Source organism: Pollicipes pollicipes, unplaced genomic scaffold, assembly GCF_011947565.3.
Source record: "Pollicipes pollicipes isolate AB1234 unplaced genomic scaffold, Ppol_2.1 Scaffold_3447;HRSCAF=4054_pilon_pilon_pilon, whole genome shotgun sequence".
Taxonomy (NCBI): Eukaryota; Metazoa; Arthropoda; class Thecostraca; order Pollicipedomorpha; family Pollicipedidae; genus Pollicipes; species Pollicipes pollicipes.
Genome location: NW_023596297.1, coordinates 12790135 through 12800776, shown reverse-complemented (window position 1 = coordinate 12800776; position 10642 = coordinate 12790135). Strand labels below are relative to the sequence as shown.

Sequence of the window (10642 nt, the reverse complement as noted above, 5' to 3'; positions counted from 1 at the left end):
ACCCGTGCCGGAGGTCATGCAACACCATGAGTTTTGGCGGTCATGGCATCACTAGATATAATGAGGTCCAGAGCGCTTGAGCGTTTAGCGTTACATCAGGGCTACACACATACTTACACGGACGGTTCTAAAACTTCTGATGGTGTAGGCTGTGCGTTTGTAAGCGGTGGCGTCATCCGGTCGTTTTCATTGCCCCCAAACGCTTCGGTGTTCACATCGGAGCTCGTACCAAACACTAAGGCACTATGTTTGATTGAAGTCGGCGACGAACCTTTACATCTCATTTTGACGGACTCTGAGCATTGTTCTGAGTTTGAAGTATTTTTATCCATCATGTCCCCTTATACAGGACATTTTAATACGTTTGACTCAATTGGTTCGGGCCGGAAAGAAAGTTATGCTATGTTGGGTCCCTAGTCACGTTGGAATCGCGGGCAACGAGGTGGCTGACGCGGTTGCCAGGCGAGCAGCGCTGGCTCCATGTGTTCGCTCTCTATTCCTGCCAGAGACTTACCCTGCAATAAAAACCTTCCTGCATGACAAGTGGCAGCGTTGCTGGGATCAGATGGAGGGTAATAAGTTTAAAGAGATAAAACCTCAGCTGGGTCAGTGGTTTTCGTGTTTCCGCAAAATGAGGCGAGAAGAGGTGATGCTCTGCAGACTACGCATCGGACACAGTACGCAACCCACGGCTTTATGTTGGAGGGAGCCGACAAACCTATCTGCCATCGATGCGGCGCTGTCCTCACCGTTCGTCATGTCCTTGTGTCTTGCCTGCGCCTCGTGGAAGAACGCCAACGTTACTTTGGACAGCATGACTCGCCCCTTACCCTGATTGATATGATTGGAGACAACTCACGATTTCCTGGAGCTCAACAGATTTTCTTATTTCTCAAACACATCAACTTTGGAACCATTTATGCTGCTTAATAGATGGTAAAACAATACTCGTTATGGGTGCCAAATGACCACCGCAGTCGGCGCGCCCCTAAACTCCAATAAACAACAACATCACTGAGACGTGCTGCACAAGTATAGCGCTGGATTTCTGGCGTGTTATCCCCGTCCAACCGCCGATGATGTTAAATGGCCAGCAGCTGCCTTATTGTGTTGTGCGTCTTGAGAGCAAAAGGGTCGATCAACATTCCAATGTCTGTTTTAATCTTGTCCAAGTGATTGGTCCTGCATGCAATTTTTTTTTCTATAAAATGTATAAGAAGGTGTCCTTGATATGAGAAAGCAAGGCCCTCTGCTCCCGGTTTTTCGGCATTGCGAGCTCCCACAGAAATGTGATACATTGCCTTCGAACGACGTTGTAGATCTTACGATTACATTGGCGATAGCCAATATTTCGATTTGGGGTCATCTCCAAGGTCGTCATCTTGAGCTGCTCATCGTAGTCCTCTTAAGCATGGCCACATCTCGAAATATTGAGTACCATTAATATAATCGTTGTTTTGTCCTATAATGTCGTTTATCCAGCACCAGCACCTATTGAAGGCGGTTTACTCAAAATAACGCTCATAACGTTACGGCCGAAGACAAAGCGCAGACTTTATAGTGGCTCAGGTCGGGATTTATTGGACTGAAGATCTGTTTTGTTTAATAGGTGGTTCTTTCTAGGAAAATTGGAACAACTACTTGTTTTGTCTAATCTCTTCAATCCAGGCTGCATAAAGTTGTTTTTATGATGCCAACTTTTTCATTGTGTTCCTCCCTGGTGGATGTTTGCGGAGTGGGATGTTCTTCGCACACCTGTGAGCAGGGACGATCATTTTCGCTCTGTCACTGGCCTTCAAGACTAGAATACCGCCTTGTCTGCTAACGCCAGGAGAAGCCAGGGAGGATGGCTGAACATTGGACGTCCAGGTTATTCAGTACAATGTGCCATGTCTGGGTGCTTTTCTTCCACTTCAAATTGTCCACGTCTGCACCAGCATCATGCAGTGTGACGTCGACAGCCGACGACAGCTTGCGCCTGGCGGGTTATGCGAGTCAGCCTGCAGTCCTGGGCGTGTTCTCTGCCGTCTCGCCGGCTCCGTGGTTCAGTCTGCGAGTGTGTGCTGGCCGCTGGCGGACTGCTGAAGCACGTGCCGACAGATGCTTGCGCCGCGGCTGATGCCCGCTCACTGGAGGACTGCAATACGCGGGGGATAAATCGCGGCTGAAAGCGATCTCGGGACCATGTGTGCCGCTCCGCGGAGCGCTATCGGCCGTGGGGTGACCGGTGCCACTCGAGGCGGCGTCGTTTCGTTGTGTCAATACATTTCACAACCCATGACACTCGACGGATGTGGGCTTGGGATTGCCAGCGCGAGCTTCAGCGACGTGTTCCTTTGCCATGTCCGACCTGCTGGCTCCCGGCTTGAGAGGCTCAGCTGATTCATGCGCGTGTAATCCAGCGTGCGGCGCGAACCGAAAGTGCTGGGGATAGCACACCCGGCATCGGTTGTCAGAGACAGGTAGTCGTATGGTTCCGTGGGACATATGACGGATATGTGGCGAGATGAACTGAATACCGAACGCCTTCTGCGGTATGAACCAAAACTCACCGCTGTTGGACTAAGCCCTTACGATGTTTACCGATTGGGGCCCGAGACCAATTGACAGTCTTTGGCAATCGACTGCGTTCTCATTGCATTGGGCTGCAACATGTGCCTGATCAGAGGAGTGGTTTTCTCTTGCTCCAGTTATCGTAATCGTAATATCGTTTCATATTAGTTAACGCTCTGGAAAGAGCAGTCCCAAGTATGAATCAAAGAAATGCCTTTGCGTGCGTGTGGTGGTAAGGCTTGACTCCAAATTGCGTCTCTGCAAAATTTTGCATTCGACAGAAAAATCTAACAGCTCAAAGATGAACGCATGTTGTGAGCAGAACAGTTACGGGCAGAGTTGACGTCCCCATATTCAGGTGTAGTGGAAGTGGGGGGGGGGGGGGGGGAGTCCGGTGATGCCACTGGACTGTGCATGTGATGGAATGACTCCTACGAACTACGTAATGTTTCAAAAACCCGTCTGAATTCCTACCCTGCTTAATAATATGGTAGCTGTGAGCTCTTCATGACCATTTTCAGTCGACTCACCCTAAAACTCCCAATCATCACCAACGTCAATTTTTATTTAACCAATAATTGACCATCACCAAGGCATTGGTGATGGCCCCCGGGACATCAGCATGGCTCCCGAGCCTAACAAGGTTCTCCGAATAAAAATAAACAGCCTTGCCCTCGGCAGCCGCGAAGAGGGGAGCCTTGGAGGAAATGTTTCCCTGAGACACAATATGACCCCCGCTTGAGCGAAATCCCAGCTACGCGTATTGGTTGGTAATAGTCTCCTTGAGGTCAGAGCGGGTTTGAATCCGCAGACATGACATGGAACACTTCCTTTGCCAAAATGGCATTCGATGGAATGCCATGCTGGGTGAGATATCTCACCGTCACTTGTGGGTTTAGAGCCTGTTATCTCCAGCCCAATTTCGGTGGAACTTATGTGTCCCACCAGCTCCAACATGTTAACGAACTTGCCGATGGCCCGACAAAATTGACCCCATTTTCTGCCATGCTAATCTCTGTGGAAAATTAAAGTTCGGAGAAAAGGCGATTAACTGTAGAGTATCACAGATTTGTTAAATTCGAAAAAGACTGAGATGCAGTTGACTTATCATACGAAAATGACTGCTTTGAATATGGGACATGTCTGATTCGGTGGACATTTTACTGTTTGGAATTTCAAGCTGTGAAACTTTCAATAGAAAACAATTATTGTATTCCCCCCGGCATTGGAGCCACTGGTGTGTTCACGTCGTGAGATTTTCTCCACATGACATATTTGGCGTGTTTGAAGGGCCGTTTGTGTGAGCTGAGCTCGGATGTAAAGGTGACCTTACTATGTCACCCAAATTGTGTGCCTTTCGGGAAAATCTCGAGACACATTTGACGTAATCGGACAAAGACGATTTTAAAAATATACGACATTCTGATTTGGTGAACATTTGCTGATTGGGAGTGAAAGCTGTGCAAACTGACGACAGAAGCCAAACTTCTGCATTCCCCGCGCACTGGAGCGCATCGATGTGCTCACGTCGTGAAGATCTTCCACATTTCCTCTAGAGGATCCTGCGCCTCCACATATTTGATCGTTTTTTTTTAATGGGCCGCTTGTATGGTTTCAGCGTGAACTGTCTTGACGGACGTGATGTCTGTTGGCTGCCTAATTGTCCTGGCGGTGGCCGTGAAGCTTTCAAGGGCCGTTGCCTTGGCCGAACGGCTGATCACGTGTCCTCGGCTAATCGTTTGCCGTTCGGTGGACGCGACGTGTATGACGCTTGAACTGAACCAAGTGTGGTGTTGGTTCTCAGCCCCTGGTGTTTCGGATATGCTTTTCATTTGGTGCAGTTTCGTGCCCGATGCGCTGGTTTGGTCATCGTTTTGGAATGGGAAGAATTGCTTCGAAGGCTATATATTTATTTATTGCTGGGCTAGTAAAAGCTATAATGATATTATCAATTTCCAGCCGACGAAGTTTTCTTCCCTGGACTTTGGCGACTCAGATTTAGATGATTCGGACGATGAGGATTACGAAGAGGAGCGACCGAACAAGAGGAAGCCATACGTGCCACGCATCAAGGTCTGCCGTTCCTAAGAACCGAGAGAAGGTTTATGGAACCATACCGGGTATGTTGTGCGCATATTTCGTGTCGCTATTTAAAATGAAACCGTGCGAGAGTTTATATTACTAATGTACCTAATATTAACTTGCCATTCTGCAATGGCGGACACGTTTTCATTGAATTAACCACCCTGTAAGACTTAACTTTTGGTCGTTTCATGTAATCAGCAATATCCCATGCATTGCGACCATCCTGTATTGATTGGTACTTAAGTGTGTTTCAGCACTTTCAGGTGTGGCTTTCAGTACGTGCATTGTCTTCGCCCTGTGGCCACACCCTCCTGTCTCTATCGTTATTTTGAGTGGTTGCCGTTGTACCCGTGTGTGACCCTGAATGTGGGCCGCGTTCCTGGGCGTTTCTCTCCGTCCGTAAGACGTTTACATGTCCTCGTTTCCAGATGTGGCGATGGACACATGACGGCAGACTCGGCTGAATGTGTTCTGTCCCCAAACGTGGCGATGGGCACATGACGACAGACCCGACTGAGTGTGCTACGTCCCCAGACGTGGCGATGGGCACGTGGTGGCAGACTTGTCTGAGTGTGCTCCAACCCCAGACGTGGCGGTGGGCACATGGTGGCAGACTTGTCTGAGTGTGCTCCAACCCCAGACGTGGCGGTGGGCACATGGTGGCAGACCCGGCTGATTGCCCTCCGTCCCCAGACGTGGCGGTAGGCACGTGGTGGCAGACCCGGCTGGAGTGCTGCGCGGACGGCGTGCACCGGCCGACCGTGGCCGGCATACACGCCGGCCCCGACGGCGCCTACAGCATCGCGCTCAGCGGCGGGTGAGAGACGCACTTCCCAGGGCACGAGCCCGTCAGACCCTCTCTGTAAGGACACTGACATCCCAGACTGATCCTCAAGACAACGGCCTGCCTGACCCTCTGTCCCAGGAATCGGACCCCGCCAGACACTTGACACGGGAGCATCCGCCTGACCCTTTACTCCAGGAGAACTCGCCAAACCCTTTACCCAAGGACACGGACCCGCCAGATCCTTACATAGGAGGACCCGCCAGACCCTTTACACCAGGAGGACCGACCAGACCCTTTAGCCCAGGACTCGGACCCGCCAGACTTGCTACCCCCATCCGAGGCGGATATGCCATAACCTTTTTCCCGGGGGGGGGGGGGGGCGGATCTGCCAGACCCTACCTCAGGAGGCGAATCTGCCGCATTCTTTACGGCAGGAGGCGGACCCGCCTGACTGGGGTAAACTTAAATGCCGGCAACTTAAGCTGACGGCTTAAATGCACGAAGAGCAATCGCCCCATGCTCAGAAAGTAGAGCATGTTGGAGTTACGCTTGAGGTGTGTGCTGAGCGTCGTACGCCGTGCAGCAATCTGAGCTGGCCACTTCCATGCAGAGGTGATTTGTTTTCTTGAGTTGGCTTCGATAAATACATTGCAGGTACGAGGACGATGTGGACTGGGGAGAGTGTTTTACCTACACTGGCGAGGGTGGAAGAGATCTGAAGGGAACAACTGCGCAGCCGAAGGTAGGTCTCGTTGTGCAGCACGTGATCTGTTTCAACGTCGGCTACTGTGCGGCGTCTAAAAAACTGCAGACGTATTTCGTATATGATTCTGTACCTGATGTAGCGTGTTTGTACTTGATGTAGCATGCCCCTACAAAGCCGAATGTATTACCATGTGGACGAGGTGGATCCGTCCATGGGTTTTATCTTAGCAAAATGTCGGTTCTCTTTAGACCAGATCAGATGAGCGTCAACATCGGCTGCCACCGAAACCCTGTCCAGGAGTTTGTCGATGCCGAAGTGGTATCTGCCGATGTTGCTGTCTGCCGCCGGAACGATCGGCGGACGCCGCCGTCGGTTGCCATGACGACGGCCGGTGTCGCCAGAACCTGCGCACGGCGCCGCAGTCGCGGGACCAGCAGCTGACGCGCGGCAACCTGGCGCTGAGCCGCAACGTCGAGACACGCACGCCGGTGCGCGTGATCCGTGGCTACAAGCTGCGCAGGCCCGTACGCGCCAGAGCAGGGCTACAGATACGACGGTCAGTGGCGGCGCGGCCGCGGGCCACTTGTGCGGGTCGCAGGCCGCCTAGCTGCGCTGCGGACTCAGCGGCCCGTGCCTACACCCCGCCGCCGGCCGGTGGTAACGAGGCGGCCTTGACTTGAAAGCCTTGACCGGTATCGGTTCGCTATCCGGCTCTCGAGAGGGGGGCGGCTTTGAGTGGGCTAACCCACACTCTGGGTGTGGGGTGGTGTCTGCATGACCTCGTCTCTACGACCCCTCGACTTGCTGCTGCCAAGGCACGATGTTTTTTATTGTCACCTCCCGATTATCTTGCGCCATGAATCACTATCGTCAGCTGCGTGATCTCCTCCGCTGATCGTCGCAGAAAAAAAACTGAGCTGAACCGTAGTCATTCCCATGATCACGCCGTAGCGACCATTAGCTCACGTGTTCCGCGGACTCGCGACACCCCCTCCGGCCAGGCTGTGGGCGTTTGGGGCTGCTGAAGTAGTGCATGCTTGTTTCTGATTAGGTTTTGATCCCGGTAGCGTGCCGAGTAGATTCGACGTCATGGGGGTATTCAGACGCGTGGGCGTTAAAAATTCTGGCAAACAGTGGTGATGTGATCGCTACCGGTGACGTCACGCTAGCTGTGGCGCGTTTTTAGAGGCAGCAACACCAGCATGTATAACTTGAAGCCTAGAAGCTGATTTTGCCAAATTATGTAGCTGGCCATTATCGCCCAAAGGGATACTTTGTCGTTGCTCGAATGCAAAACTTATTTGTGGGTGCGATGCGATAACGCGCGATATGTTCCGACCATTGCTCTGAAGCCTGCATAGCAGATGCTCTGGTAGCATAGCAGACTCGCTATGGTTGCATAGTAGCACCGGCAGGAACCACCCTCGGCACTGCACACCCTCGCGCAGGGGTTCGATGTAGAGCAGCCAGGACGGTCATTTGATCTGCTGTAAAGAGAGCTGGCATTTGGTGACTATGCAACCTGTAGAGGGATCAATCTCGTCTGCTTCGGCTGGAGCGTGGCTCGACATGCAGCTAAGCAGAAATGCCACACGGTTCTGTGCTTGTCGGGTAAATCATTGACGCGATGGTCGTGGCCAGTGTTGTGAGCTGCCTGGGTGACAGTGTTGCCTGCCTGTTGTGATTGTAGCTGGGTGTGCAGCACCAACAAGATGGGGACACGTACGAAGAAACTAAACGCATTCCCAACCCCATTATCTTGCCGATGAAAAGGTTTGTGGCTGTATCCGTGTTGTACCCCAAACAGTAATTCCAGGCTCGAGGAAGACTCAGTCCCCCCCCCCCCCCCCCAAGTACGTTTGCAGCATGGCTGCGAGGATGCATGAGCTAGATGAAACTGTCGGTGTCCATATACTGTGTCAATTTCCAGCATACTCCGGTGGTTTGATGACTATACCTTTAGTTAGGAGTGCTGGACTCAAACATGCCCCCTAAGAGCATTTTCACTAAGTTACGTGCTTTAGCATGGTTGTTCCGCGTCGTGTTTTTACATAACCTATTTACGGTGCTGTCCCTGGCATGTAAGTGTCATGCTCTGGTCATCGACGTTTCTTCTCAAGCGTTGGTAATTGGTCATTTCGGAGCATTGCTGGTCGAATTCATACACGTGTGTGCTTGCCGTTATCACTTCCTGACCAGGAAGTATAATTTTGGCCCAACTTCCCGCCGTTGGTCACTGGCCCGTACTGACCACCGTCATTTGTTCTTAGTAAAATGCTTTCCACCGTCACAATTTTAGTTATGTTTTTCTCATTGAAATCGGTTTGTGGGTCAGTTGAACGCAGACTAGAAAGCAATTAGCGACCTAATCTAATTTTGCCTTAACCAAGGACTGACAAGCAATCGTCGGCTTTGTAAACCTTCATCGCGATAGGGGTAATTCCAACGGTGTTTGTTTTGCACAGCTCTGGTCGGCTATTGCATAGCAGTGGGGGTCGGATATAAACCCTGCCCCTCCTGTTAGTTTCTGCTTGCTGACAGCAGAGGCCGGGCGTTGCGAGCGGATAGTCAACCTGCAGGAGCGTTGATAGTCATGCGACGATGCGTTCTTCGCTGAAACGTTTGACATCGGGTGCTGACTCCATAAGGTGATGCGAGGACAAGTACTGCTGCGCATGCGCCTCATGGGATGGCGATAAACCCTGGCGGTCTTGTAATGTAAATTGTTATGTGATCCAGGGCTCTACTGGGTGGAGAAGTACTGGCTGTGTTCGGGACAGTCGGGCTTCCTCGTCTACAAGTACGCCATGAAGCGCTGCGAGGACCAGGCGCCGCCCCCTTGGAAGGTGCGTCATTGCCGGGCACAGCGCGGCTTCCAAATGTGCCGGCGTTTGCAGTATTGAAGGTGTCGAGATGCACTTCACAAAATTCAGTGACCATCAGTACTGTGACCCATGCACGGCACAGCCGATTGTTGTGTGCCACTCGTTATTTGTTTGGCTCTTGGCTAAGCCACTGCTACATGTTCTGTGGTGTTCTGCGTCAGCAAAGTGGCTTCAGTTATACCGGATACTTTGGCCCCCAGACTTTCCTTTTTACAATGTCAATGCGTTCACTGTGCAGATGAGCAACTCTGTCACCCATCTAACCGGCAAAACGCGTGGCAACAACGTGGTATGGTTTCGGCACAGTCTCATGGAGAGGCTGATGCCATTGTTTGGCACGTGAAGCATAACACGTGCGTTCAGGCCAACTGTGAACTACGACACAATAGATCGTTGTGCCCGTCCACCGTCCTGTTTCCGGCCGTCTGTGTGCCGCGCTGAGTGCAGGTGGTGTGATCTCAGGATGTTTCTGGCGACGAGGCACTGCTGTCGGACGGCGCGGCGGCGACAAAGCGCTCTGCCGACGAGGACTCGGGCGCGGAGCAGGGCGACGGACCGGCGGCGGCTCGCCCGAACGGCGCGAGCCGAGCCGACGGCGACTCGGACTGAGCTGTGTGACGACTCGGGGCCCGGCTGAGGGCGAGGGATGCCCGCCATCAGCGATGTTTGCTCGATGATAGCGCCGGGATATCGTCGGTCGTCCCGGGCCTACTACGACGTTGGAAGTTCCGTCGTATTGATTTTGGCAGCGTCCTTTCAGGGCATGTGTGAACCGTGCTCGCGATACTTGCATACACGTCATACTCTTCAGGAACAGTCCGCGCATTTGCACACGATGGTGGTCGGCACCCGCCCCGCACGCGCTGAAGGACACGTCACCGTCAACTTTTACGCCTCATGTGCGCCTGCCTTTTTGATGCGTTTTAGGGTGTGTGACTTTTTATGAAAACAGGCGCAGCAACAGCCTGCGTGTTGGGCCTCCCCGTTGGCCCTCACTTCCGTTCATTCACACATTGTGGCCTTAGCCTGGCTCCGGTATCGGGCGCGCTCTGCCCTGTGGGGCTCTGCTCGGTGGAGAGGACGTAAGCAGTACATGATCGATGCTCGTGGTGGCGCGACGCCGGTGATGCCCGCCCGTGGCCACCAGGGGTCGTATCACCGCACCTTTGTGGCCCGCAGAAGGTGTCCTGTGTGCCATAGTTTGCGCTATTCAGTTCTTCTGGGGTACCTGATTTTATAAATACATGTTTCGCCATCGACTGCAGATTTCTAGTGGGTTATGCAGTGCGTGACAGTTCAAGGCAGTTAGTACCTTGCGATTACGTACTGACCAATACAGTCAGCTTCTGTTCGCCGCCTCATTGCCATCCGAGTTCAGAATAGTACGCTTACGAGTAGTGCGGCCGCTAAGTCGGTATACAGTCGGATTGATGGCCGCTTGTCGGCAATGCTCACAGATGGGTTTCGTGCATTCATGCATGGTCGCTCGGAGAAATTCAGACTCTGATGTGCGCAGGGCCATTCGTTGGGCACCGGTACCCCTTTGCGTGAACGCGATCTTTCGTTGAATGCATTCATCTCGGACTGCGTATGCATCCGTTTTCAAGGTCGATGCGTCCTCAGCAT

The 10642-nt window shown here is 52.4% G+C and overlaps 1 pseudogene; it reads left to right on the top strand.

The window, feature by feature from the left end:
* The first annotated feature begins 4567 nt into the window (after positions 1-4567).
* Positions 4568-9992, top strand: LOC119092141 (E3 ubiquitin-protein ligase UHRF1-like; annotated as a pseudogene).
* Positions 9993-10642: the final 650 nt, after the last annotated feature.